This window comes from Aedes aegypti, chromosome 2 (assembly GCF_002204515.2).
Source record: "Aedes aegypti strain LVP_AGWG chromosome 2, AaegL5.0 Primary Assembly, whole genome shotgun sequence".
Taxonomy (NCBI): Eukaryota; Metazoa; Arthropoda; class Insecta; order Diptera; family Culicidae; genus Aedes; species Aedes aegypti.
The window spans coordinates 105,400,480-105,425,736 of NC_035108.1; the positions used below are offsets into that span (position 1 = coordinate 105,400,480).

Below are 25,257 nucleotides of genomic sequence, written 5' to 3' on the forward strand. Positions count from 1 at the left end.
TGTGCTTCTTCTCTTCAAGATGTTTGAAAAGAAGTTAGTGATCTTTAATAGTTTCCGTCAATACGCGACAGTATCCTTTCTTTACGATTTGGAAGAAAACCTTGATTCCCCTAATGAAGTTCAAGGTCTCCTGCCTGAATCCTTCAAATTCGGAACGACTGATCACGATTGGCGATACACTTTGTTCCCTCACTTGAATCAAAGAGCCTGGGCTAGAGACTGCTTTGATTGGATGTTCGGCAAATTTGTCTAAGGCACAGAACCGATTGCTCATTTCGATGCAATTATAAACATTTCAACCTTGGAAGAAACTGCATACCGGAGAAACTTCCTTTCTTCTGGGTGCACGACGTTAGGCATAAATAAGATAGGCATAATGGACGTTTGGCATAATTTTCAAAATAAAAAATGAAATTGTTTGTGTCAAAAGCGAACTGACATTTTTGGTAATTGTGGAGACTTCAAAGATCAAAAGTGTGTCCTTTGAAATATGATTGCCCTGCAGTCGTCCCATAATTGTGAATCCTTTGGAGTCAATTTTTAGGACAAATCTTGATTAAATGATTAACATGAAAATGCTGTAAATTGCCTTCATTAGCTTTGTGGTAACTTCTGTGACCATAGAGTGAAGCCATGCTGAAGGTATTTTAGTTCGGTTCCAAGTTGATCCAGGATGCTCTTAATACTTCCATTATACATTTTCCCTTCTTTAAATCATAGGCTTTTCTTTATACCTATTCGGTCAATTTAATGACTGTAAGAAAGGGCCCTTCTTCCAATAATATACGGTTTTGTGGATTCTTGCTGTTCTAATAATTATTGGAATTGTAGATGTAAATATTTCCATCAAAATATGCACGCCATGCTAAATGCTGAATACTATGCTATATTAAATTTGAGCTTGACTGTTAAATTGATTTTGAAATCAAATTTTACTTCTCAAATTCGATGAATTTCAAATATTTTCAAGCTGCTTTCGGCAATGCTTTCATATGTGGTTGATCATCATGAAAATCATCTAAAATTGTTCACAGAAGAGACAAAGGGACTTTGTCTTTGTTTCACCACATTAAATTGATGAGCAGCATCGGAGTGGAAATGTAACGCTTTTCTTAGCGTCACACTACCGGAATATTATTGTTGAAGATAATGTCACCTATCATAACATGAATTCTTGACTTGACTTGACTTTGACTTGTTACACGCTATGTCTAATACAGCAGATTTTGAAAATCGAATGTACAGTCACCTCACAGTTATGGATAGCACACAGATATAGCTCAGAGTTGGATCAAAACGGCAATATCTAGTCAAATAGAGTTGCAATTACGCAGAACACATTTTACTTACGTGACCCATAAATCTGAACAACATCACAATCAATTGTAATAAGTTCAAGCATATTTTATCCGTACGTAGGAAATAAAATGTCAGCCGTATTCCAAGAAGCGTTGATTCATAACTGTGGGGCATTGAAAACCATACCACAGTTATAAATCAAAGATAAGACGATTCCGAAACAAACGCTGAAACGTATGCTTTCACAAACACACCGTTCGTTTACCTCGTAGATAAATTGGTGTTATAGTGTGTTGATCCGTAAAATGAGTCGATTTGATCCATAACACTGCGGAACACGTTTTTGTCTCCAGCATCAAAATACCTCGATTTACTTAATTAAGGGTTGGTGAATCCATTTCCGTTTACAGAAATATCATAGCACGTCTAGTTTTTGAGATATTGGTTGTTGAAAATGCGAAAATTGACTATGCATGCAAGTTTGCCAGCTTGTACGGCAATTTATTTACTTAATTTGCCACAGAATTCAAACTTTATGTGTATAACAATATTTATCTCAAAGTTTATAATATTTTTGATGCGGAAAAGTTATTTTTTGATGGTTTAGAAAAGTATTGTATTTTGCCATATAAGAGAAACGAAGAATTTTGTATGGAGACTGCAAGCATGTTGAAAAAGATAGGTTTAATCTAAATTTAATTGTAAAATTTCAACCAAAATATATCTAAAACGAAAGTTTAAGTCCATTTTTGCATGCTTGGTGGATAAGATCACAAAAAAGTTTGATAAAATATACTTCAAATTTTAGGTAAACATCAATAAAACCAATGTTTTATACAACTTTGGCGACCTGTAGCTAAAAATTGGGACGTGCTGGGAAATTTCTGAAAACGGCATCAGATTCAGCAACCCCAAATCTACTAAAGACACATAATTTGATCCTTGAGACACGCAAAAATGTCATTTTTGTTGCGCTGTGTAATAGGGATCCTCCTCTCCCAATGATCCACATCTGTGGGGTGGACAACGTTTAAAATTTCTAGCGAAATCGACACTTTTTCGTAAAAAAATTGGGTATTTTGAGGTGTATTCTCAAAAACAACTATATGCTGCAGTGCCTGGTAGATAATTTTATTTTGTACAGCGTCACCATGTTTTATAATCATATTTTGTTTTGAAAAATGACCCTTAGTTGATCCATAACTGTGGGGTGACTCTACCTCCGATATTTTTCCGCTAGGGTTCAGTAATTGGGTCATATTTTCATAATCGGAAGGTTTTAAAATATTCCAGTCGCCATCGTGGTCATTTGCATTAATTTGACTTGTTTTTTTCGTACGTTTTTTAGACCGCTCGTCTTGTGAACGCTGAAGACAGAGGCTGACGAAAATCAGTCAACAAAAACGTGTCGACTACCGTGATTGCTTACAATATTTATCAAGACTGCGGAAATTTTTTTATTGTAAAGTACTGTGCAAAGTTTCATCACAACTTTAAATACAGTTTTCATGTCCATTGAAAAACGTTTTATATTATGTTTCAGTAATTTTGCTACTTTACTTGCTAAAACAAATATAATCTCTCTTTTGTTTGGCATGATGACGAAATAACAATTTGTTTGAAATTTGGTAAATTATTGCCAATGGTTTATAAGCTTCACTCACAGCCATTGATTTGATTCACGGTCTTGTTTATGTCATTGACTTTTGGGCTGTCTTTATACAACAATTGTAATTTAACTATTGTCGCGCGCCCACCAAATCGGAACGCGCGTGTGGGACACGCGACGTGTGACTCGTTCCCGACATAACTGCCATAATGACATGTGTGGAGCTGCATTCTTACGATGTTTATGAACACAGCGCACTATTCACATATTAGTCGCGACGCTTGGAGATTGAGAAAAAATATCTATATAAATAAAAATGGAGTGGTGTTTGTATGTCACGAAATGGCTTGAGAACGGCTGAACGGATTGACGCAATATTTTAACTGTTACACTCCACAAGGGATGCGATGTGTTCGTGCGAGGAAAAAGTTCGGGAAAGTCTCCGGAATAATTGGGAAAACGGGACAAGACTAACGTGTCATTTTGTAGGGGGGAATTCTTGACGTTTTCCAACAGCCTACTTGATGGCAAGACGAAGTTTGCCGGGAGCACTAGTATTTAATAAAAATGTTTGTCTTTATTTCTGTCGGATTCATAATATATGCTGTCAAATCAAATTTTCTTCTCTCATTTCTCATTCCAATTCAAGGATATGGGTTTCTTCGTCTTTGCCAACTGCTGGATTTGGCTGACTCATTTGCTTTTTCTGTGTTTTTTTTTTTTCCTTTTGCATCTGATTTCCTTTGCCTTTTTTCCACAAGCATCACTTTTTTCTCTTCCCGTTAGGTTATTCTCATTTACTCTGCTTGTGCACGCCCTGTCTTTTTCTTTTCACGATCTTCAGATTTCCCACGCTGTTCATCCATTTTTTTCTTTTCATGTTGGGCTAATTTGTTTTACTCTTCTTCCACACGCTCCAGTTGTTTACTTTCACGTTCCGCTAGTAGTTTTAGCTCTTCTTCTCCACCAATCACTTTGTCTTAATTCAGGTTCCGCTTATTTCCTTCTCTCTTCTTCTTCGCGTATTACTCTTTGTTCTTCTCTTTGTCTACTTTAAGCGGAGTTTCAAAAAGGTTCTGAGCCACGAGATGGAACTCCTTTTTTGAAGATAGATTCATTTTTATCACCAGAATTAACCAATTCAAAATACCTATTTTTCACCCAATAGAAATCCTTTTGCGGTCATTTCAAGGTTCTAGTTCACAATTCCTGTTTTCTGATTCGTTGTGATGATTGTTGGAGCTCCTGGGCGTACTGATTTACGCATATCTAACGGTTATTTTCGAAATACCGCAATGCATTCGCAGCATTGTGCACAATTCAACGCCTTATTTAAATCATCAGCGTTATATTTGAGCTTCATATTATCATACATTTTGACTGAAAAGTGATGTAATATGTTAAAGTTTTGCCGTGTACAGATTTCGATTCAAATTTGGAATTGTGAATCAACACAATAATTCTCTCAAATCGAAGTTGTATACAATACAGTATACTGTACAGAAACTGCATATACTCTGTCTGAATTACAAATACTCACTAGGTAGGGTAAATGATGGCTTCCCCAAGTAACACAGTTAGTTATATATGAGTTAAAATTTCAAGTTTTGAACATATTCGGTTGTATTTTTATAGTAGTATTTACATTATATCTCACACTTATATAGCTGAAACAGCGCAAAAAATGGCGGCTTATATAACATCTCATAGGTCTGACAACTAGTTAAAATCACATGTAATCGATGATTTTTAAACAAACCCTCAACGTAATAAAGATGAAAATTTAAGTTGCGATATTCATTTGTTCTAATTAGATTATTTTTCAGTACTACATACTCATAAATCAAGTGTATAAAGTGACGAACTTCATTTGTTGTAATTAAGGTATTTGAAATTGCAAAAAACGTATGTATGATTCAAGATGATTATCTACAATACTGACATTTGTTTTGGTTGTTGTAATGTTATTTGTAAGCTATATAACTTGAAAAATACATTTGTATTACTCACTATCTTATTAGAACGTCCAATGTCATACTGGCATGCAAAACAAATGAACATACAGATCATCAAATCAAAACAAACATTTCTTCAAAATATACATTGCTACTCCAATCTGAAAAATATTTTCCAAGTTGAGATATCTATGATTATTTATTATCACTTAAATGGAGGTAAACGAAAATGGATCATGTTCATCGATACTTGGGAAGTTTAATATGCGGTTCAAAATTTATGGTGAAACTTTCAATTTCACTCTTCAATAATTCATGGGCAGTTATAATAATCCTTGATTATAATAAAGATCCACCCAAAATGTTTTGTTTTGTGGAATTTGCTTCAATTCTCACAAAAACATAATATGGCAGATTTTCGATTAGGCTTACAGTGCCGTTCGAAAATCTTTGAACTATTCAATTATTTAATTCAACTTTTATATTGCTCTGATCACATCGGTCACACTCCAAACTGTTACTCAATTTTTTACATATCAAGTCAAGATTGCTCAATTCACTAAATTGAATTTTTAAAAAAATGTATCTGGTTAATATGATCAGTATTATCTTCAATGAATTCGAAATAAGGTTATATAAATTCTCAACCGGTACTGTAATCTAGACTATTTATTTGATCAAATGTGAAATCGTTGTCGTTGATTCTGAAATAAGTTGGAATTAAGTAGAAATTAAGTTGTAATAACATCCTCAGAGAATCTTAGCTACGGGTTTTTGATACAATTATAATAAAGTTTAAAATACATCTTGAGAACTTCTTTTCAACATACTATTTGAGAATTGATGTTATTGTTATTTCGATAATAATTATAACACCCGAACAACTTTAATATAGCATCTTGCTTAGTAAACGTATTTTTATCCGTCAAACGTCAAACATCGGTTTACAAATGTCAACAATGTAAAATTAGCAGTAATGGTGACGGAAAAAACTCGCGCGGTAGCTGTTTTTTGTTAATTGATTTGGAATTTGTTCTTCGTATTTGACTACAACGATTCCAGCCAACACAGGGGAAAGAGCTGGTTATTTCAATAAATACAAGTGAACGATAATCATTAGGAACTTCTGTTTTTTCTACCAGAGCAAGTTTGTTATTATGTTGATTCTAGTGACAATCAGGTGTCCGTTGTTCACAAAACTCTCAGGACTATGTGATGTGCCCATTACGGTGCCAAAACCGTCAGATATCGGCACCTTTTTGCGTTTATTTGTCAAAGCGAGTATGGCAAAATTCGTGAAGTTCATGACTAAAACAGTAAATCCTAGTAGAAGAGGCAAACAAAACTTGTGGGGCAAGGGGAAGAATTTGTGTTCAGCTTGTAAAATAATGCCTATTATAGCAGTAATCTGTGTGACCACTTATGTTCGTTTTCGCGGCTTATGGTTCTGTTTTTTTTTCAAGAGTTTCCGACGGTTTTTCACGCCATTACCGTAGATATGATCAAACCAGTTGTTTTTTTTTTGTTATTATGAAAAGTAATCGAATTTAAAGAGCATCGCCATCAATTTCGTTTCATTTCTATTTCGGATTTTTCTCCAGAGGGTGTCAGTATGGCGTTTTCTACGGCGTTCTCACAAGATTTATCAATTTCGAATGTTTTATCGAAGTTTGAATCTTGCATAAAAAACATTAAAAACACATTATTATAACTTACATTTTATAACCACCGATACTTAAAGTATGATTCCTTGCGAAGTTATATGCACGTTTGTAGAGCATTATATTAACCAAGTCAGATAATCATTTCTGCGTTGACTGTTTTGAGATGATTTGTTTTTCGATAGCTATTTTATAACTGTTTTATAACTCAAGATGTTATGCTATTCACTATTACAACTTTTATATGACAAGATCTGCTATCTGCTTTCAGAGAAGATGTTTTCGGTGTTACTTGGGTCGGCACCCTGTGGGTATTTTCGGCAGCACTAACTTATCGTCTTTGTTTCAATTTATCTACGGAACAAGAGTTAACTTCACTGTACTCAACATATTCCTTGAACTATAATCTTCCATGTAAATCACATCTTTCACAAAAATATTATATAACAAGGGTTTTATCGTTAAATGAAATAAATGCTTACGAAATTATCGTCATTCGTGAGCTGCCGAATAAAACAACACAAGAACAGCATACAAAAACTCACCACTTTAAAAAGTCCAATTTTCCGCTCCAATGCCGATTTTTTCACAACAGCTACGCACCGATCACTTATGCACTATTGAACTTTTGATTTGTACATAAAGCACTCGCAAATACTTATTTTTTATGCTTTAAATCACAAATTAAAATTAATGCACTTTGATTTCCTCGGCAATCACTTTTTATTACGGGAACAGGTTGCCAGAAAACCATATTCAATTGCGGTGTAGTTTTTTATTCACGATTTAAACTTACAGAAAAAAACGAACATGACTTATTAATTTATTGGAATTAGGCAACAAAGCATGCATTGGTAACAATTGAACCTTTTAATACCTTCTTATTTGAAGATTGTAGTGCATAATCTTCAGTATACTGAGAAACATATTAAATATACGTCTTTTAATAGTTGAACTATATTGGCAACACTCCTGTTGTTTTACAGGCAATCAGAGCATGATGTTTTTGTGTCAAGTCATAAGTGAATTGATTTGCAAAGGGCCAATTCTGATTTTCTCATACACTGAGAATAATAGGAACGCAAATAAATTTCATTGGCAAAGTTTAGTTCTCCGAATCCGAAAAATTCGTGGAACATCGCAATCGGTATTTTTTATGTTACCATTCATTCTCGATAATAACTTGATGATAGAGCAGCAACCTTCACAGACCACAACCATATCGAGCCATTCAGCGGGTCAATTCAATTCACGGTGAAATTATTTACCTTTCGAATTTAAAGAAGTTTGAACACAAATGTGCAAGTACCGTCGTTGGGGGTGAGATTTGGCCAAAAATGCGTCATGCCAAAAAGTCCTCATTTATTTTTCAACAAATTTCGCAATTTGACTTGATGTGTTCGGCTAAATATGAGAATACATTGCAAGTTCTGAACAAATAATTGAAATTTGAGTATTTTCCTTTAAATTGGAGACGTAATTTTAGCCCAAATTCACCCCTTCGAAACAAACAAACTTCACTCAGAAAATTGAACTATCGATAAACATAGGAAACCCTTATGAAGATTCACTGCAAGAAAAAGGGTTTAAATTCATAAATTTACGTTATAAAACTAAATTTGAAAACAAAAATATATTTCACGACAACGTGGACAGGCTTCAAATTTTTCCCTCTCATTTACCATTATCACGTCTATCTTTTGATACTATGGGTAGTGATAGTATCCCTATCACTTCTTGAAAAAAGATGGATACCTCTATCACACTATCTGCAAAATTTTATAGCTATCCCTATCTATCCTATCATTGATACAAAAACTGAAACCAAAATCTTGCGCATAATGGGAAAAAGCTAATAGAAATAACTCAAGGTATGTTCTCATGGATATTTTCGGAACGGGCACGACGAGGGAATAACGGAAATCGATGTCCGAAGCCATTTTCAAATCTAAGATGGCGGCCTCCGGTTAAGGAAGATCGTTGAAAACTCATGCAATATGGGTATTTTAGAAACGGGCGCGATGAGGAGATGAAGGAAATCGATGTGCGACGCCATTTTGATATCTAAGATGGCGGGCTCCGGTTTGGTAAAATTATTAAAAACCTATGCAATATGAGTATTTTCAGAACGGGTACAATGAGGGGATGACGGAAATCGATATTCGACGCCATTTTGGAATCCAAGCCTCCGGTTAAGGAAAATCGTTGAAAACCCATGCAATATGGGTTTTTTTCGAAACGGGTGCGACGAGAGGATGACGGAAGTCGATGTCCGATGCCATTTTGAAATCCAAGATGGCGGCCTCCGGTTAAGGAAAATTTTTGAAAACTCATGCAATATGGGTATTTTCAGAACGGGCGCGACGAGGGGATGACGGAAATCGATGTGCGACGCCATTTTGAAATCTAAGATGGAGGGCTCCAGTTTGGTAAAATCATTGAAACCCCATGTTCAGTTTATATGATTTTACCATACCGGTGGCCGCCATCTAGGATTTCAAAATGACGTCGCACATCGATTTCCGTCATCCCCTCGTCGCGCCCGTTCCGAAAATACCCATATTGCATGGGTTTTGAACAATTTTCCTTGACCAGAGGCCGCCATCTTGGATTTTAAAATGGCGTCGGATATCGATGATCGTTATCCCCTTGTTGTGCTCGTTCCGAAAATACCCATATTGCATGGGTTTTCAGCAATTTTCCTTGACCGGATGCCGCCATCTTTGATTTCATGGCGTCGAACATCGATTTTCGTCATTCCCTCGTCGCGCCCGTTCTGAAAATACCCATACTGCATGGGTTTCCAACAATTCTTACACTCCTGAAGCCGCCACCTTGGATTGCTATATATGGAATTTAGTTAATTTTCTATATCCATCGTCCAACAATTTTTATTCTATAATATTATCAATTGATAAAGATAGACCCTCTATAATTGTTATTTGAGAGGTGTTGTACTAAAAGTATCATCATCATTATGAGATTTTTTTGGGATAGGGATACTATCACTCTATCGTCTATCTCTGATAGAAACCATTCTCTCAGTGATACTATCAGGATAGTTTTGATGCCTGAACCTGGAATCGAACCTAGAACCTTGCGATCGATAGGCTCGTGCGCACTCCCCTCGTCTATCGACGCTTTGATGTGGGGTGATGCTAAAACGATACATAAAGCTTTCGTATTGCAATAATCGTTCCATCTTTCTTAAGGCAAGATGTATGAATTTCTACAGCCCAGATCGCCGCGTGTAGAATTGATACGCAATAAGAACAAATCAAGAGAATCGTGTTCGACCATTCCCCTCTCCGCAACGGTCTTTGTATGAAAAAATAAATTTTGTGTTTGAGCCTACTCCCCCTCCCCCTAGAGCGTTACGTAATTTGTGGATGGCGCCTTAGTCTGCACAAATTTAGTGGCGTTGTGTATTCAATATGACTCCCAGCTATTCTATTTATAACTGCAGTTGCATGCAATGCTGTTCTCAGTGTAGTCTGTTTTTTTTCTGCATTGGCCCTTTCAACGGGTAGAATATAATGAGTGACGTGTAAATTCAGGCATTGTCAACAAATACGAAAAGATACCAATACATAACCTAGTTTTTGTAAAGTTTTGGATTGCCGAAGTGAACATTTTTGTTGCCGACAATAGTAAATGCATTGCCGATATAAGAACAAGTGCCTCGTGACTTTGGTGAGGGAAAATAGATGATTTAGAGAACAAAATAGTGTTTTGTGCATAATAATTACTAAATAAAGAGTGCTCAAGTGCAGTTCAGGTGTATCCTGCTAATTGTTGTGCTTCATTGTTCTGTATAATTGTGTTCTTCAAAGTTCAGCTGCTTAGGCTGCCGACAATACGTAAGTTCCCCTATTTAGAGACATCGTGATCAACAATTGATTCAAAATAGTGGAAATTTCACTATTGAATTGATGTAAACTATGTTCATTCTTCTTAGCAAATCACTAAGAAGGCACGCAAAGCAATCGTCACAATGATAAGCGGTCACATTTTGATTTTTACAATTTTGGCCTACTTATATTAAGTTTAGAGTTACTGTGCACGAGCTGTAGGCAGGAGCCTCATTGCTTGCAAGCACACTGGAGCTCGATATATTGTGAGACCTTTTTTGGTGCGACTCATTTTTCTTGAGATGTGTCTCACTGCGGTCTCATGCGCTCCGCCACATGTGCTGTTTAAAATTCAGCGCAATAATTGAAGTGATTACAAAAGTTTTCAACGAGGATCGAAATTGTAACTCTTGGATCGCGAGTCTTCGATCATATCATGTAGGCCATCTAGACACCTGCATAATTAGGCGAAAATAGTAGTAGAGGCTTTTCGTTACTAAGCAGTTGTTTCACAACTTGGATACCGATGGCGAGCCATAGCGCCGAGCAGCGCATGAGACGAGTCTCCCCGGGTGCACATCACCTAGCGCACACTTTTAGAATTTTCGTGAGCTTCCGTCTAGCGCGGCACACTAGGATTCCGATGAGCTGAGAGACGGTTCGGTTGGAGGCTCGTCAGTACATTTATGTGCTCCAGAGAAACATGTAAATCTATTTAAGTTAGCATGAAGGGGCTCCTGGGGTAATATGCACTGCCGGGGCAAAACGCACCTTGTCAATTTCTCTGAAATAAACGAGTTTTGAGACAAAAACACTATGCGGATTGATGAAACGTTGCAAATTGTTGACACCCTGAGAATTTCATGCATTTTGAAAAACTTAACAGGGAGATAGAACAATAAATTCGAAAAGCACGATTCTGATGTAACTTTCCCGATCATTTCACTTGTTGTTTTGAAAGCGATGAATTGAGAATTTTTACAACTTTTCACTATAAAACAGATGATTAGAGACTGGGTAAGTTGTTGATGACATGATTTGGCGAAATAACACAACGATTTCTATTTTCCACCACACTTTCTGATAAGCGCCCGGTTGGGGCAACATGCACTCCATAAGAAGGGGCAGAATGATCCATTCCAAAATAAACTACTTTTATAAAAGTTAGGTCATTTGGAGTCTTTACTAACGTTTTTATGCACAATTGTATCAAATTGTAGACGAAAATCATCGAAAACTCGTGTTTTTACGATAAATAAAATTACGTTTTGAGCACGATGGTGCATGTTGCCTCATTGTTGTGGTGCATCATGCCCCTTTGTTTAGGTGCGTCTTGCCTCAATGTTGTGGTGCGTTCTGCCCCAAAAAGCGGTGCATCGTGCCCCGCATCAATCTTAATTCACGCAAAAGTTGTGTTTGAAAAAAGTTAAATTTTCCAACAATCTAATGTAATTAGGATAAAAATTCACTCAATACAATGTAGGGTGAACCCAAACCAATTAGATTCGTGTATTAAAACACTACATACATGTTGTTTAGTGTTCATTTGAGCACATTTTCCTTAAGTGGTGCATATTACCCCAGGAACCCCAACAACAAGGTATAACGCTAGTGGCGTTGTTGTAACAAAACTGGATTTTTGTATAATTAACTTTGATTGTAATTTTGTTTTGTCTTTTCAATCTCCGGAAATAAAGAATGATTTGTTTTGACCTGGGAGGGAGAAACCAATACAAAATTTCTGTACGTCATAGTGAGCCGGGATTCCGCTGTCACGAACTGTCACTGTGAGCCCAGATCTCGAACATTGGACTAACATGGAAAAAGCGCGTAACTGATTAAAACACATTTTCGCATTTCATCAAAAGTGACAAAAATTGAATGAAAATCAATTCATGCACATAATGCAAGTAATGTCACGTGAGCACCTTTCAATTGATTGAATATAAGCATTGAAAAACACATCGTTTTACTTCTTCCAATGAAAATTAATATTTAGTGCATACAAAACTGTGGCCCTTTTTCCATGTTTGTCAGGAAAGATCGAAAGTACACAACAAAAGAAAACTAGCGGTTTTCCCCAATCCTGCCTTGATTGTTGTTGGCAAGCTGGAGTTATCTTGCAGTTCAAACAAACGTTGTTCTATATTTTGTGTGTAGTATCGGTGCCTCCCTCCCAGGTTTTAACCTTTAAAATTAATTTGACACTTTGAGGCCCGGTACTAACGCTGTCACATCGCAGTAAACTAGATGTTGGTCATACGAACAGTAGCAACTTTGGCATTCTTAGGCTAAAGCTTCTACTGTTATAACTTGTTGTGATTACATGTTTGATCAAAAAACTTTATATTTATTCATTATTATTATATTATTACAACGGAAATTCAACCAAGTGTATAGATTTCGGTCCTACACGGTAAAGTTGTTCTGAGGTGGAGCGCTATGTGAGGATACCTCATTTTATTAGAAATTCGACCGCTAAGGAGAGCCGTATCGTGGCCTCATGGTGCCCTTGGCAAACCTCCATTCGAGCGCCCCTTGGTCAAAGAATAAATAAATACTAGACAATTTTCAAAAGAGATTCTTTTAAAACTCTTGGACGAAAACTATATAAAATTATCATCGAAACATCATGATATTCTTCTCTAACTATGCGAGTTTATCCTAAAGATATATTGAATAAATTCATGAAAAAATATTGCTCACAGATACAAATAGTTATAGCTAGCAAAAAATGTCGCTAAAATTGTTTGTGAAAAGCGTTATATTGAAGAATTTGATCTTATAATTATCATAAAATCTTTTTATATGATTTTAAATACAATGTGCTGACTAAATATTTGATTGTTTAAAAACACGCATGCTTCTAGATTTTATATTGATTTTGTTTAACAACTACTACAGAGAACATTGCTTAAATTTATTTTGCCGAGAATCTTCCAACCATCGGAAGCAGGTGTTTTTAGTGGAATCAGCGGAAATTGTCAGGAAAATTGCGTTTGGTTAAGATATCATCTAGAAGTTTAAGCAGGTTTAACTCTCTTACCAATTGCTTTTTGTTCTACTCGTGTGAGTAATTTAAATAAAAAGCAACAAGGAACTACTAAAAGATGTTTTTCTCAAAGGAAACGATCAATCAAGAATAGTTTACAATTTATTTCATGTGTAAATAGATCGACATAGTACTCGAATTTGTTTTTGCATGGATTTTTTCTATGCATTTTTTCCGTCAAAAACTTATTTTTGCATAAAACCTTGAGAAATGGTGTTACTTTTTTGAACGGTTTTTGAAATTTTTAACTGTACGTATCTCCGTGCAAAATCGGGTGTATAATAGAAAAAAAATTAAAAGCTTTTCCAATTCCAAAGCCCCAAGATTTTACAATTTGCAACAAATGAAATAGTAAAATATGTTTCAAGTTTGCCTTATCTTTTTAAATGCAAGTTAAAGCGTAGAAACGATTCTAGGAATGAAATCTTATAATATTCTTTCTGAGATTTGATCAAGATTCTGAAAAAATCTCTGTCAGGATTCTGTGACGCTTTTTCCCAGGCTTAATTTATTTGGAAACTTTGCTTAAGAGTCAAAGATAAAACTGCAAAAAAGTTTTCAGAACAAATTAGCCCAAAACCCCATTATGTCAAAGACCAGGAATTGCTGTGAGAATTCTAATTAGCACTCTATGAAAATCCTTTCAAGATATATGTGAGTACCTTGTCTTAGGATTCCCAAGAGTCTTGCTCTAAGTTATACAATAATTCGACCCAAGATATTGGGAGAACTGGGTTTTTTAGTGATTAAAAATGTTCGGTTTTTTACAACTTAATCCTAAGAGAACATTTTTCTAAATATAACATCATTTTATTGCGCCTCAATATTATAATTATGATATTATAAATGATTTAATAAGATTTCAACCCTGAACTCAATGACATTTCATTTCGCTGTCATTATAGCTTGTCCCAAAGTAATATTTGATGGGGGGTGATTCAAGAGTGATTTCCATAACAATTTCTAATGCGTTTTTTAGTATTTTTAGTATATGAAAAAACTGGATACCCCTAGACAAGCTATTATGCCCAGCTTTCAATTGAATTCCTGTTCAGAACCCTATAAATTTAAAAGTTTTGAATTGTGTTAAATTCATGCTCAGCCTGTCTTTAAGATTTGACATATTTAGCCTTAACCAGAGCTGCCATACGATTTGAAAGAAAATCTGTATCCACCATGTTAAAAAATTCCGTGTTCCAAACGAAACAATCAGTGTTCATAAAAAAAATTGTTTAAAGAAAATCTGTGTTCCAAAAAAATTGAATCTGTGTCAACATTAAAAAAAATCTGTATAACTTCGATTGAGCTTTATTGTGCCTTGCGCATTTATTTATCGCGAGGACAACCCACAAAAAAATTGTAGATCGACGCAGTTATTCAAATTGTTTTGATCTCTTCTGCGCGATTATTTCTGATTGGTCGTGCAGAAGGCAGCAAAACGATTTGAAGTATTTTTTATCTTATCATTTATTTAGCAGGCTCAAGCGCTCTGAAGCATTACGGAGCCGAATTCAATTGATTTATTTTACAAAATCATATTTGCTTCTTATTAGCTAGGTTAGTTTTATTTGAAGTAGCTACAACGACCAACAAGTGTTTTAAGATCGCCACCCCAAAGTTTTATTTTTTCGCCACATTATAAGTTTTTTTTTTTTGTTAATTCATAAATTCTTGATAGATGTTAATAATTATTATGAAGCTTATTTGAGTAAGGTTAAAATTCGTTCTTTACTCCTATTATGAACAGTTTTTGAATTGTTTTTTTTTTTTCTTTTAATGTGTGACTGGCGCCCTTATTGAATAAATGACTTTCAAAATTTACTAAATGCGTGACGCGTTTCAGCGCCCTTTAAACACTAACGCCCTTGGCGGGTGCCAACTTGGCCAACCGCACGCTACGACACTGCGGCGCTAAGTGGCGCTACCCAAGTAACATTCGTAGCTAACCAGGGGGCCATCAAAATATGATTTACCCGTTGTTTACAACAAAAACACGTTGAAAATAGTTTCTCCTTTTATTCAGTGGCTTCCACAATTGTTTACTCATTTATTTGCGTATTTATAAGAATCGTGTAATTTTTTAGCAATAGCACACTAAAATCAATTCTATCATTATGCGCCTTACCCAGCTTAAACCCACATAAATGAGTAGTTATAAGTTAACGTAGACAACCCAAAGCTGTCAGATCCCCAAAAATGTCAAAAACATGTCGGCCATGGTTAATATATATGTGGTTGACAAACTTGGAGGGCCCGTGTAGCTAACAGTTTATCCAACTGAACATTCTTTAAAAAAATTTGTTCAACAGTCAAAATGTTTGTTGGGTAGTGGGCATGAAACTTTTACTATTGTTCTGGAGATATCTCAGGAACCTGTCCACTTAGAATGATTCGGCAAAGTTGCTCAGTAGCTGAAGAACTATCATTATTTTAGCCAAAAAATGAGATTTTGCCACCAGCATCGCTAGTGAGTGTGAAACTTTTTTTTTTTGCGTATATCTCAGGGTCCTATATTGTATTTACAAACTGTTTAGATGGTTCGTCGCCAAAGGTTTCGACATATTTTGAGTTCAGAAGAATATAATAGAAGCAGTCTATGTAAATAGCTAACTTTTAAAATTGAGGTTATATGAATCGCATCACTTTCCAAGGATAATCCTGGTTATGTAGCTTCTGAATCCTTGCCACTAATAACAACTGCTTTCCTTGACAACCACAAAAATACAAAATTCTACACGATTTTCAGTAACAATTGATGTCACACTAACTTTCCTTTCCTTTCCCGATGACAATAAAGGCGTGGCTGGCGCTGATATTGACTTCATAATGTTAGAAATTGTCGAAACTGTACACTGAAGATGGTAAGCTACTCCCGAGCTTCATCTGTTGGTTCCTTGTGCAATTTCGATAATTATGGTCAATTAGGGAGTAGCAACCACGAATTATACGGTCAACGATGCTCATGTCTCATATATAATATCGTGGAGATTTCTAATCCAAATTATGTTAAGAAAAAATGTACTAATTAGCTTCAACAGCTAAAAACAAGTAATTTGAAAGTCGTTTAGAAATTTAATCACAAAATTGGTCCTGTTACTCCTATGTGCGCCGTCCGGTACCACGATAATGATTGCTTCTTCTGCTGGTGATTTAACGATGGCCGGCAGTTGACCGGTTGACGGTGGTCAGTGCTCGATAACGATAACGACGACGACGACAAGAGGACAACGAACCGGGCGTGCATAGGTACATTTGTGTCGGTGTCACAGTTATGCCCTTTTCGGATACGCTTTTTGTAGGTCAGGTTCCTCTGAGAGCGGTCGGTAATTTTATTGGACAGTGTTAACGGATCGGAGTCGGACGACTGCCAGCTTCCATCGAAGCAACCTTGAAATGCTTGTTGAAAAGAGCAAGCGTGAAATTTACCGGAGGGCATTTTGCACCTATATAGTTTACGGTAGCGGTACCTTCATAGGTGCCAGCGATGTTGCGAAATTCAGAAATTATTTTTCATATGAAAATTTTCAGCCGATGCATTTTGATGTTTTACTTATAAACAAACCTATTTTTTTATTGCTGTGTGCGTTTGAAAAATAGAAGTATTAGTAATAGAACGCTGATGGCGCTGAACTAGTTTATTATCACCTTTAACTGTATCTTTCCATTGTTTGTTCGATGCTATGTTGTAGTGGATGATTTTAAAATGTATTTGGCACTTTGAGGACCGGTACTCATGCCGTCAGCGCGTGGCAAACTAGATGTTGGTAACACGAACAGTAGCGACATTAGCATTCTTAGGTTAATGCTTCTACTGTTTGAAACGCTTGAAGTTTGATTTTCTTTACTACACGGATAAATAATTTCATACTAAAATGTTTAAAAGTTATACTAAAACCATATTCAGTCTATTCACCCCTTGGAATGTATATAATCGCTTTATACATTCATAAGTATAATCGGCGTTTAAGATGCATAATGCTTAATGACGCTTAAATGATTATGATCCCGTTATGGTTTTGTTTACTTATCAAACCAGAACAAAGGAAGGATCGAAATTAAGTTAATGAAACAAATAGATGAAAAGACATTTATTTCTATAAATATTCTGCTGCACATCCAACTTTACACATTCCTTGTAACGCGGCGTTCTAATATGAAGTTCCACACGCGACGAAGATGACCTTGTTAGATTGTTGGATTGTGGTGCCGTTCCCAGTGGCTACAACCAACAGGTCTCCATAATTTCACATTTTTCCGCTTGTGAGGAATCTTCCTTTGGAATCGCTGACTGGTATCGGTCCACATCAGCTGAAATCTTAGGTCTATCAAGGAATTTGATGAAAAAGATAGCTATAATTTCAATTGTTCGGCATCATGGTGGTTGGAGTGGAGACTTAGCTGAAATTTGTCCTCTTTTTCACTCCTTCCTTGACTCCTTCTTACAGACGATGATATGGATCATGGTTGCTGAGTATCCTTTGATTGCTTTGTGTTAGCGAGTTTGAAGCCCAGTTAGCCAATGTTTGCACGTCAAACGCAGACAGCAATATATTCCATCGGTATTAAAAAAAGGTGGAATAGCCTTCCAAAGATAAAGGATTATGAAATTGGAAAATGCCAAAGTTGTACTAATTTTAAAACCGAGCAAAAATCCTGCCGAAGCTTCTAGCTATCGTCAAATCAGCATTATTTATCATTAAACTTTTAGAATTAGAAAAGATTGTGTACAATTATAGAAACCCTGAAAACATGAAGTTGAAGTGTTTGACATACGTTAAGAATTTTCACACTTCCAGGGCCCCAAGGTGTGATAATATTTAAACTATTTTTTCCGTCTTGTCGCCAAACACTGTAGGCCCACCAACAACGTTTGCTCGTTTTCATTGTCACACTGGGTAACTTTCATATTTTAAGAACCTTCATCACAGGCTTCTCCCATGATAAGCCAAACATTACTCAACATCTTGGAAATCACGCCCTAGGCCAGAATAACGCCCCAACTCCAGGTGAGACCATGCATACATGATCTAGTGCTTTCCATAGAGCCGTAAAGAAGCCCCCGAGCAGCGCCAAACACATTCGGCAAAATTCGATTGTCAAACATTGCTCTCTCGGATTCGGTGGTTGTTCGATGTCAATGTTGATTGTGTTATGCAAGCTCATTAGCATACCCACCGGCATGAGATTTGTTCGGACACGCCAATAGAAAACCCTTTGCTTCGGCGGACGGACAACCGATCGTCATCGTTGGCTCCCATAAAAGTATTAACTATCGCCAAAAGAAGCATCCATTCGATCTTATTGGAGAACGATCGATGGGAAAGAGCATCGCGGAGATGGAATGGTGATCCATCTATTGGATGTCGCTATTAGCAGTATTTATTTAATCTCTCATAGCCACGATATTATGTAATAATCGTCATAATGGTGGCTGGTTGATGGTAGGAGGCAGATGCATATGTTTTTCTTAAGGTGAAGGTGAACCGAAGCATCAAATTTCTAAAAGCACAAATCTAGAGAACCAGGCAATGAATTGAGCTGAAAATGTGATCGGTTGGTCGCCACAAGCGAGTGTTCAGCCGATCAAGTTTTCAGCTTGAACTACTCTCTGATTCTCTAGATTTGTGCTTTCGAAAATTTGAGGTACCGTAATTTCGGGTGAAATTGATCATTTTTCACGGTTTTTGTTGTCTGTTTTCTATAATGTTAACAATGCCAAACAACTAAATGCAGAAAAATTAGTGCGAAGGTGAGCCTCATCGACTCATGTACCGAAATTTTCTAACATATGTCATTTTAGTGTAAACAAATATCTCTAAAACAAAAAATCAGGGGATCTCATTTCGGGGTGAAATTGATCACTTCTCAATGGCATTATTTTTAGTTTTCAAAACAACTCTACATGATAAATTTAAGATCTCTGAATCCGAATATGCTTTTCAAATTCTTAACAATGCAATATTTATATAAATAATGAATAATTGAATTTAAGGAACAATGTGGAAAACGCCTAAACGTATGCAATTTCCTAAGGAATTCAATGATACATAACAGAAATTCAATTATTTCAACCATATGAGCTAATTGGTACGAGTTTTGGTGATGAAATCTGGTTTGGGGATACATATTAAGCATCCTCACAAAATTTCAGGTTTATATCATGTTCAAATCCTTGCTTAGAAATAGAAGTTCATAGATGTTTTGTCAATACTGCACCGTACATGATTTTGAAATTTTACATTATTTTCATGGTAATAAACATTCTTTAACACAAAAAACTTCACGACACACAATTCGTCAATAGTTACGATAAAAAGCGTTTATTTACTGCAGTTTACATGGATATATGTGCTCTATTAGGAATAAATAAAATCGTGTGATACGATGATCAATTTCACCCTTCAGATCAATTACACCCGATTTTACGGTATGGCTTTGGTTCATCTTCACCTCAATAACTTATGGTACAAGGTATAAGACACCATAGAGGGATTCCACGGAGGCATGCAAGTCGATTCTGATCGACCATTTCAAAAATATCTGAAACTTTGCACAGTTTTTCAGTTCCATCTAAATCGTCATTTTCCGATATCAAATCTTCAAGTTGAGTCACGACTAACTTTTCAGAAGGGTGTATGTGAAAATGGTTCAAAAATATTCAAAAAGCTGCACAGCAAAAACGGTTCGTTCGATTGTTAGACAACTAAAGAAACAAAGTTAGACAACTAAATAAAGATTCCAAAAAAAAATACAAACGGTAAAATTTTTTTTTTTTGCATTAAAAAACATCATTTTTGTCACAAAAACTCAAATATCTCAAAATTCTATCGGAATACCAACGTAATTTTTTGAGGGAAAACGGTCCATTATATTAGATATCTACCATAAAAATTTGGTGATGGTAAGCCAATAAACAAAAAAGTTATGACATTTCAAATATTTCACAAATTTGACACTTAGTGAAATTTTTTTTTTTCATTGTTAATTTTTTTTAGTACCGCAGTTTGTTGCTGATTTTTTTGTTAAGGGTACCACATGAGGTTAACAAGTTGTTTTCATGATATTTTATTTAATTATTCATAACTATTATAGCATCTATTAGAAAGTTAGACGCGATCCAGTGTTGTGATCTAAAGTCTTGATAGTGTCATATTTTTTATTGTACGTAACTGAAGAAAAATTCTCTCAATAGTGTTGAAACCTTTTGATAAAAGAAACCTATAAGAAATCTAATATTGAAGACAAAAGCTACAAAAAAAGTTTTCTATACAGGTATACGACTAGTTTACCTGCAAAAAGTTTACCTCGTAGAGAACAAGGCGGGTCTATACCCAGGTGATCTAGTATACGTAAAGCAGGTCGGTTTTCTCGGCGCTGGTTTTCTCCACAAAGTTAAAATCTGATTACACCTGGGTATAGACCAGCCTTGGTAGAGAATAGACTTTGTTAATCATATTTGGGAGAAAGCGAGTAACTTCAACAACATCAAAAACATGATAGGTACATACCATGAACATACTCACGAAAAAGCTAAAAATATACTACCACTATGGTTATAAAAAAATTAATTGTAAAATTTTTCTTCAGTCAAGCAAACGACACCAAACTAGTCAGTAAAAACTTAAAAGTGATTTTGTTTATTAAAATCTAACGAGCAACATGAGTAGTCGCTTTCTCAACTGTTGCAGGCCGTTTGCAGAAAAAAGTGTTCGAAAGAGCTACGAAATCTCACCGAAAGCATCATAGATAAACTGAAAGCGGCTGGTTATGCTCCAATGTCTACATTGAATACAAATTTACGCATTTGTACGTCCTGCCGTTTAAACGTTGACAAACGGGCAATCTGTACATCATCGGTGGATCAGGTTGCAGGAAGTTCGAAAACAACAACAACTGAGGAATTACTAGATGCACCGACAACAACTGAGGAGTTACCAGAAGTACCAAGTGCCATCAGCGACATCTGTTTCAACAAATCAATCAGAAGATGAGTGCATCCAGAAGGTCAACATCGAACGCTTCAACGAAGGGATAGCTGGAATAAAAGTGACTCCGATTAAATGGACGAAGATGGGTTACGTCAATTATCCCGAGAAAAAATACCGTGAAATCAACGAAGCTGTACGAAGAAACCTCTTCAAATTAGGTCCTGAGGATGTGGAAAATACAGACTACGATGAGGTAATTATGAATATGATGGAAAGGTTCTCGAATCTAGCCACGACAAGGAAAGAAAAATTATTGATTTTGTCGATGCTGCCAAGCTCGTGGTCTATTCAAGACGCCATTGATGAGTTCAAAACCAATAGAAATACAGCAAAACAGGCAAAACAATTAAAAAATAACTGTCTTGCAACCAAAAATGCTAGGTCGAGTACTTCATTAACAGATGAGACAAAAGAAAAAATAATTCAATATTTTGAAGACGATGAAGTAAGTAGACCTATGCCTGGCCAAAAAGATTATGTATCTGTAAAAAAAGATGGAAAGCGTCAAGCAATCCAAAAACGATTAATGATGACTACTTTGAAAGAAGCGTATACACGCTTCAAGGAAATTAACGAAAATATTAAGGTAGGTTTTTCCTCATTTGCAAGCCTTCGTCCAAGGCAATGCAAGCTTCTATCCAATTCAGGAACACATAATGTTTGTGTGTGCACAACACACGAAAATATTAACCTAATCTTACATAGTTTGAAAAGAATCAATTTATCAAAGGATATTAAAATGTTAACTGGTAGTCTTTTGTGTGCAAATACAACATCAAATTGCTATCTACGATCTTGTTCGGATTGTCCAGATTCTTCATCATTGGAAAATACTTTATTCGCTGAGTTTGAAGAAAATTATATTGATCAGTTATCATTTGAGCAATGGGTGACCACGGATAGGTGTGACCTAGAAACTATTGTAAAACTTGTAGATGAGTTTGTGTCATTTTTTTGCTTGAAATTAGAAAGTTTAATTCCTCACGACTTTATTAAAACAGAGCAATCCCGCTTTTTAAAAAATACGAAAAATACATTACAAGATGGTGAATTTTTAGTAATTTGTGATTTTTCTGAAAACTATAGCTTTGTATTGCAAGATGAAGTGCAGTCCCATCACTGGAACGTACAACAAGCTACAATTCATCCATTCGTTATTTATTTCAATGGAAGTACGCAAATTGAACATTTTAGTTTTATTGTAATTTCCGAAGATTTAAGACACGACTCAGTATCTGTAAATTTGTTCATTGCCAAAATGATCAACTTTTTACGCGTTGATAAGGATAACGAAATCAGAAAGATATATTTCATGTCTGATGGAGCAGCATCGCAGTACAAAAACCGTAAGAATTTTTCGAGCCTATGTCAATTTAAATCAAAGTACGGAATTGATGCAGAATGGCATTTCTTTGCTACGTCACATGGCAAAGGTCCTTGTGATGCTATTGGAGGAACCATAAAGCGCATGGCCACAAGAGCAAGTTTAGCCAAAGAACGTGAGCATCCAATTAAAACTGCAAAAGAACTATTTGATTGGGCGAATCGCAGAAAAGAAGAAGATTTAACAAAATTATCATTTTGTTTTACTACTACTGAAGAGTACGAATTAACGGCATCAGAGCTCAGCGAGCAATATAATAACGCGAAAACGATCCAAGGAACCCAAAAATTTCACTGTTTCATTCCATTGTCAGAAAATAAAATTAAAGCAAAACTATACTCGAACTGTACTGATAATAATGCAAAAGTGTTCGATATTGTAAAAAAAATTGAATAACAATAAATAAATAAATAAGTATTAATAAAATGTTTTCATGATCTCATAACGCATACCCAAATCCAAAACTTTTAAAGTTTATATATAACATTTAGAAACTCATCGATCATACTCTAAAAAAAATATCCTGGTAAAAAAAAAATATTTTCGTGTAATCTGTTAATTCATTTTAATTTATACATATAATATTTATACATATACATAATATTTATACATAAAATATACATAATACTAATGAATACATGAAAACGACTTGTTTAATTCACGCAAGGCCCTTAACAATAAAATCAGCAACAAACTGCGGTTCCCGTAATAATTTACACCGAAAAAAAAAATTTTTTCTACTAAATGTGAAAATTGTGACATGTTTGAAATGTCATAAATTTTTTGTTTATTGGTTCACCATCAAATTTTTATGGTAGATAGCTAATATAATGGACCGTTTTCCCTCAAAAAATTACGTTGGTATTCCGATAGGGTTTTGAGATATTTGAGTTTTTGTGTCAAAAATTATGTTTTTTAATGCAAAAAAATTTTTTTTTTTATAGTGTGTATTTTTTTTTTTTTTTGAATCTTTATTTAGTTGTCTAACTTTGTTTCTTTAGTTGTCTAACAATCGAACGAACCGTTTTTGCTGTGCAGCTTTTTGAATATTTTTGAACCATTTTCACATACACCCTTTCGAAAAGTTAGTCGTGACTCAACTTGAAGATTTGATATCGGAAAATGACGATTTAGATGGAACTGGAAAACTGTGCAAAGTTTCAGCTCAATAGAAAAAAATGAATTAAAAAATTTACCAAATTTTGGTGCTGTTGCTTGGAATCACTCATGTTTTCGAGACTTATTTCTAATCATTATATTTGTAATAGTCATTTATATCGTATTAACATAATTGATTCAAATTTATGTGATTGTGGTGAATCTAATCAAGATATTGATCATATAGTTTTTTATTGCAAAAAATATATTTTGCCAAGGAAAAAAATAATAGAAAAATACAAAAATTTAGAAATTACAGTACCTTTATCTGTTCGTGATATTCTTGGTAGCAAATCACTTCCTATGTTAAAAATTTATACAACTTTTTCAGAGATATTAGTTATATTGTTTGATACTGCTTTGCTTTTTATATCTTTCGTTTCAGAAATCAAGAAAATAATCTTCCCTTGTACTCTGCAATAATCCTCCCTTTTTGGATACTTTCTTTTCAAGAATTCGGCTCTGATATGGATCACTTCCGGTTGAGCCTTTAGTTTTAAGATTTATTTTTGTAACGTAATAAGAAAAGATAAAGAGGTTTTGTGCCCTTTTGAGAACGATTTCCAATTGATATCACTCAAAGAGTTGTTTTCCCACTTTCAAAATTTTTAGTTCAATAAATAAATAAATAAATAAATAAATAACTTTGCTTAAGACACGAACATTCTAAGTGGTCAGGTTCATAAGCTAGAGCCTGCTAGAATATGACCAAATTACATGCACACTAGCGCCACGTAGCGGCAAAATGGCGCATTAAAAATTTCAGCTGATGAACGCCGTAAGGCTTCTGAACAACTTTGCTGAAGACCACAGCTTTCTAGAAAGTAAGGTTTCCAGGATATTGCGTCATTTGTGTAATAGTTTACGGGTAATGCTAAACTTTTTGGAGGGGTGCTACAATATTCAATTGAGGTGTTGCAATGGATCATTAAAATAACCAAAACGGCCGCTATGGAAAGCATAGATAGCGCCACCGTAGCCTTGTGTGTTTGACAGAACAGCAATGCTGTCACAATGTTAAATCCCATATACAGTGGCGCCTTTGTTTTGATGCGCTGAGAACTGTCAATAACTACCTTCAATGATCCATACTAGATGATGCGATTCCATACTTATGGCGGGTAGTGTATATGCTGTTATAGGCTCTGAAATGTCATAGATGCAGAGCCTCAAAAAACTCGTTTCCATATCATTCAACAATAATTTTCAGCAACGAGTCTTTTGCGGGACTTTGAGCTCGTTGTTTTCCCACTGTGCAATGCGTTGAAGTGCATATTGCCGCCGCCGGTCACGTGAGACC

The 25,257-nt window shown here is 35.4% G+C and overlaps 1 protein-coding gene across 1 annotated transcript in view; it reads left to right on the plus strand.

The window, feature by feature from the left end:
- The window catches only part of LOC5576852 (85/88 kDa calcium-independent phospholipase A2), a 108,717-nt gene that overhangs the window by 13,836 nt on the left and 69,624 nt on the right, over positions 1–25,257 (plus strand). The window lies entirely within an intron of this gene.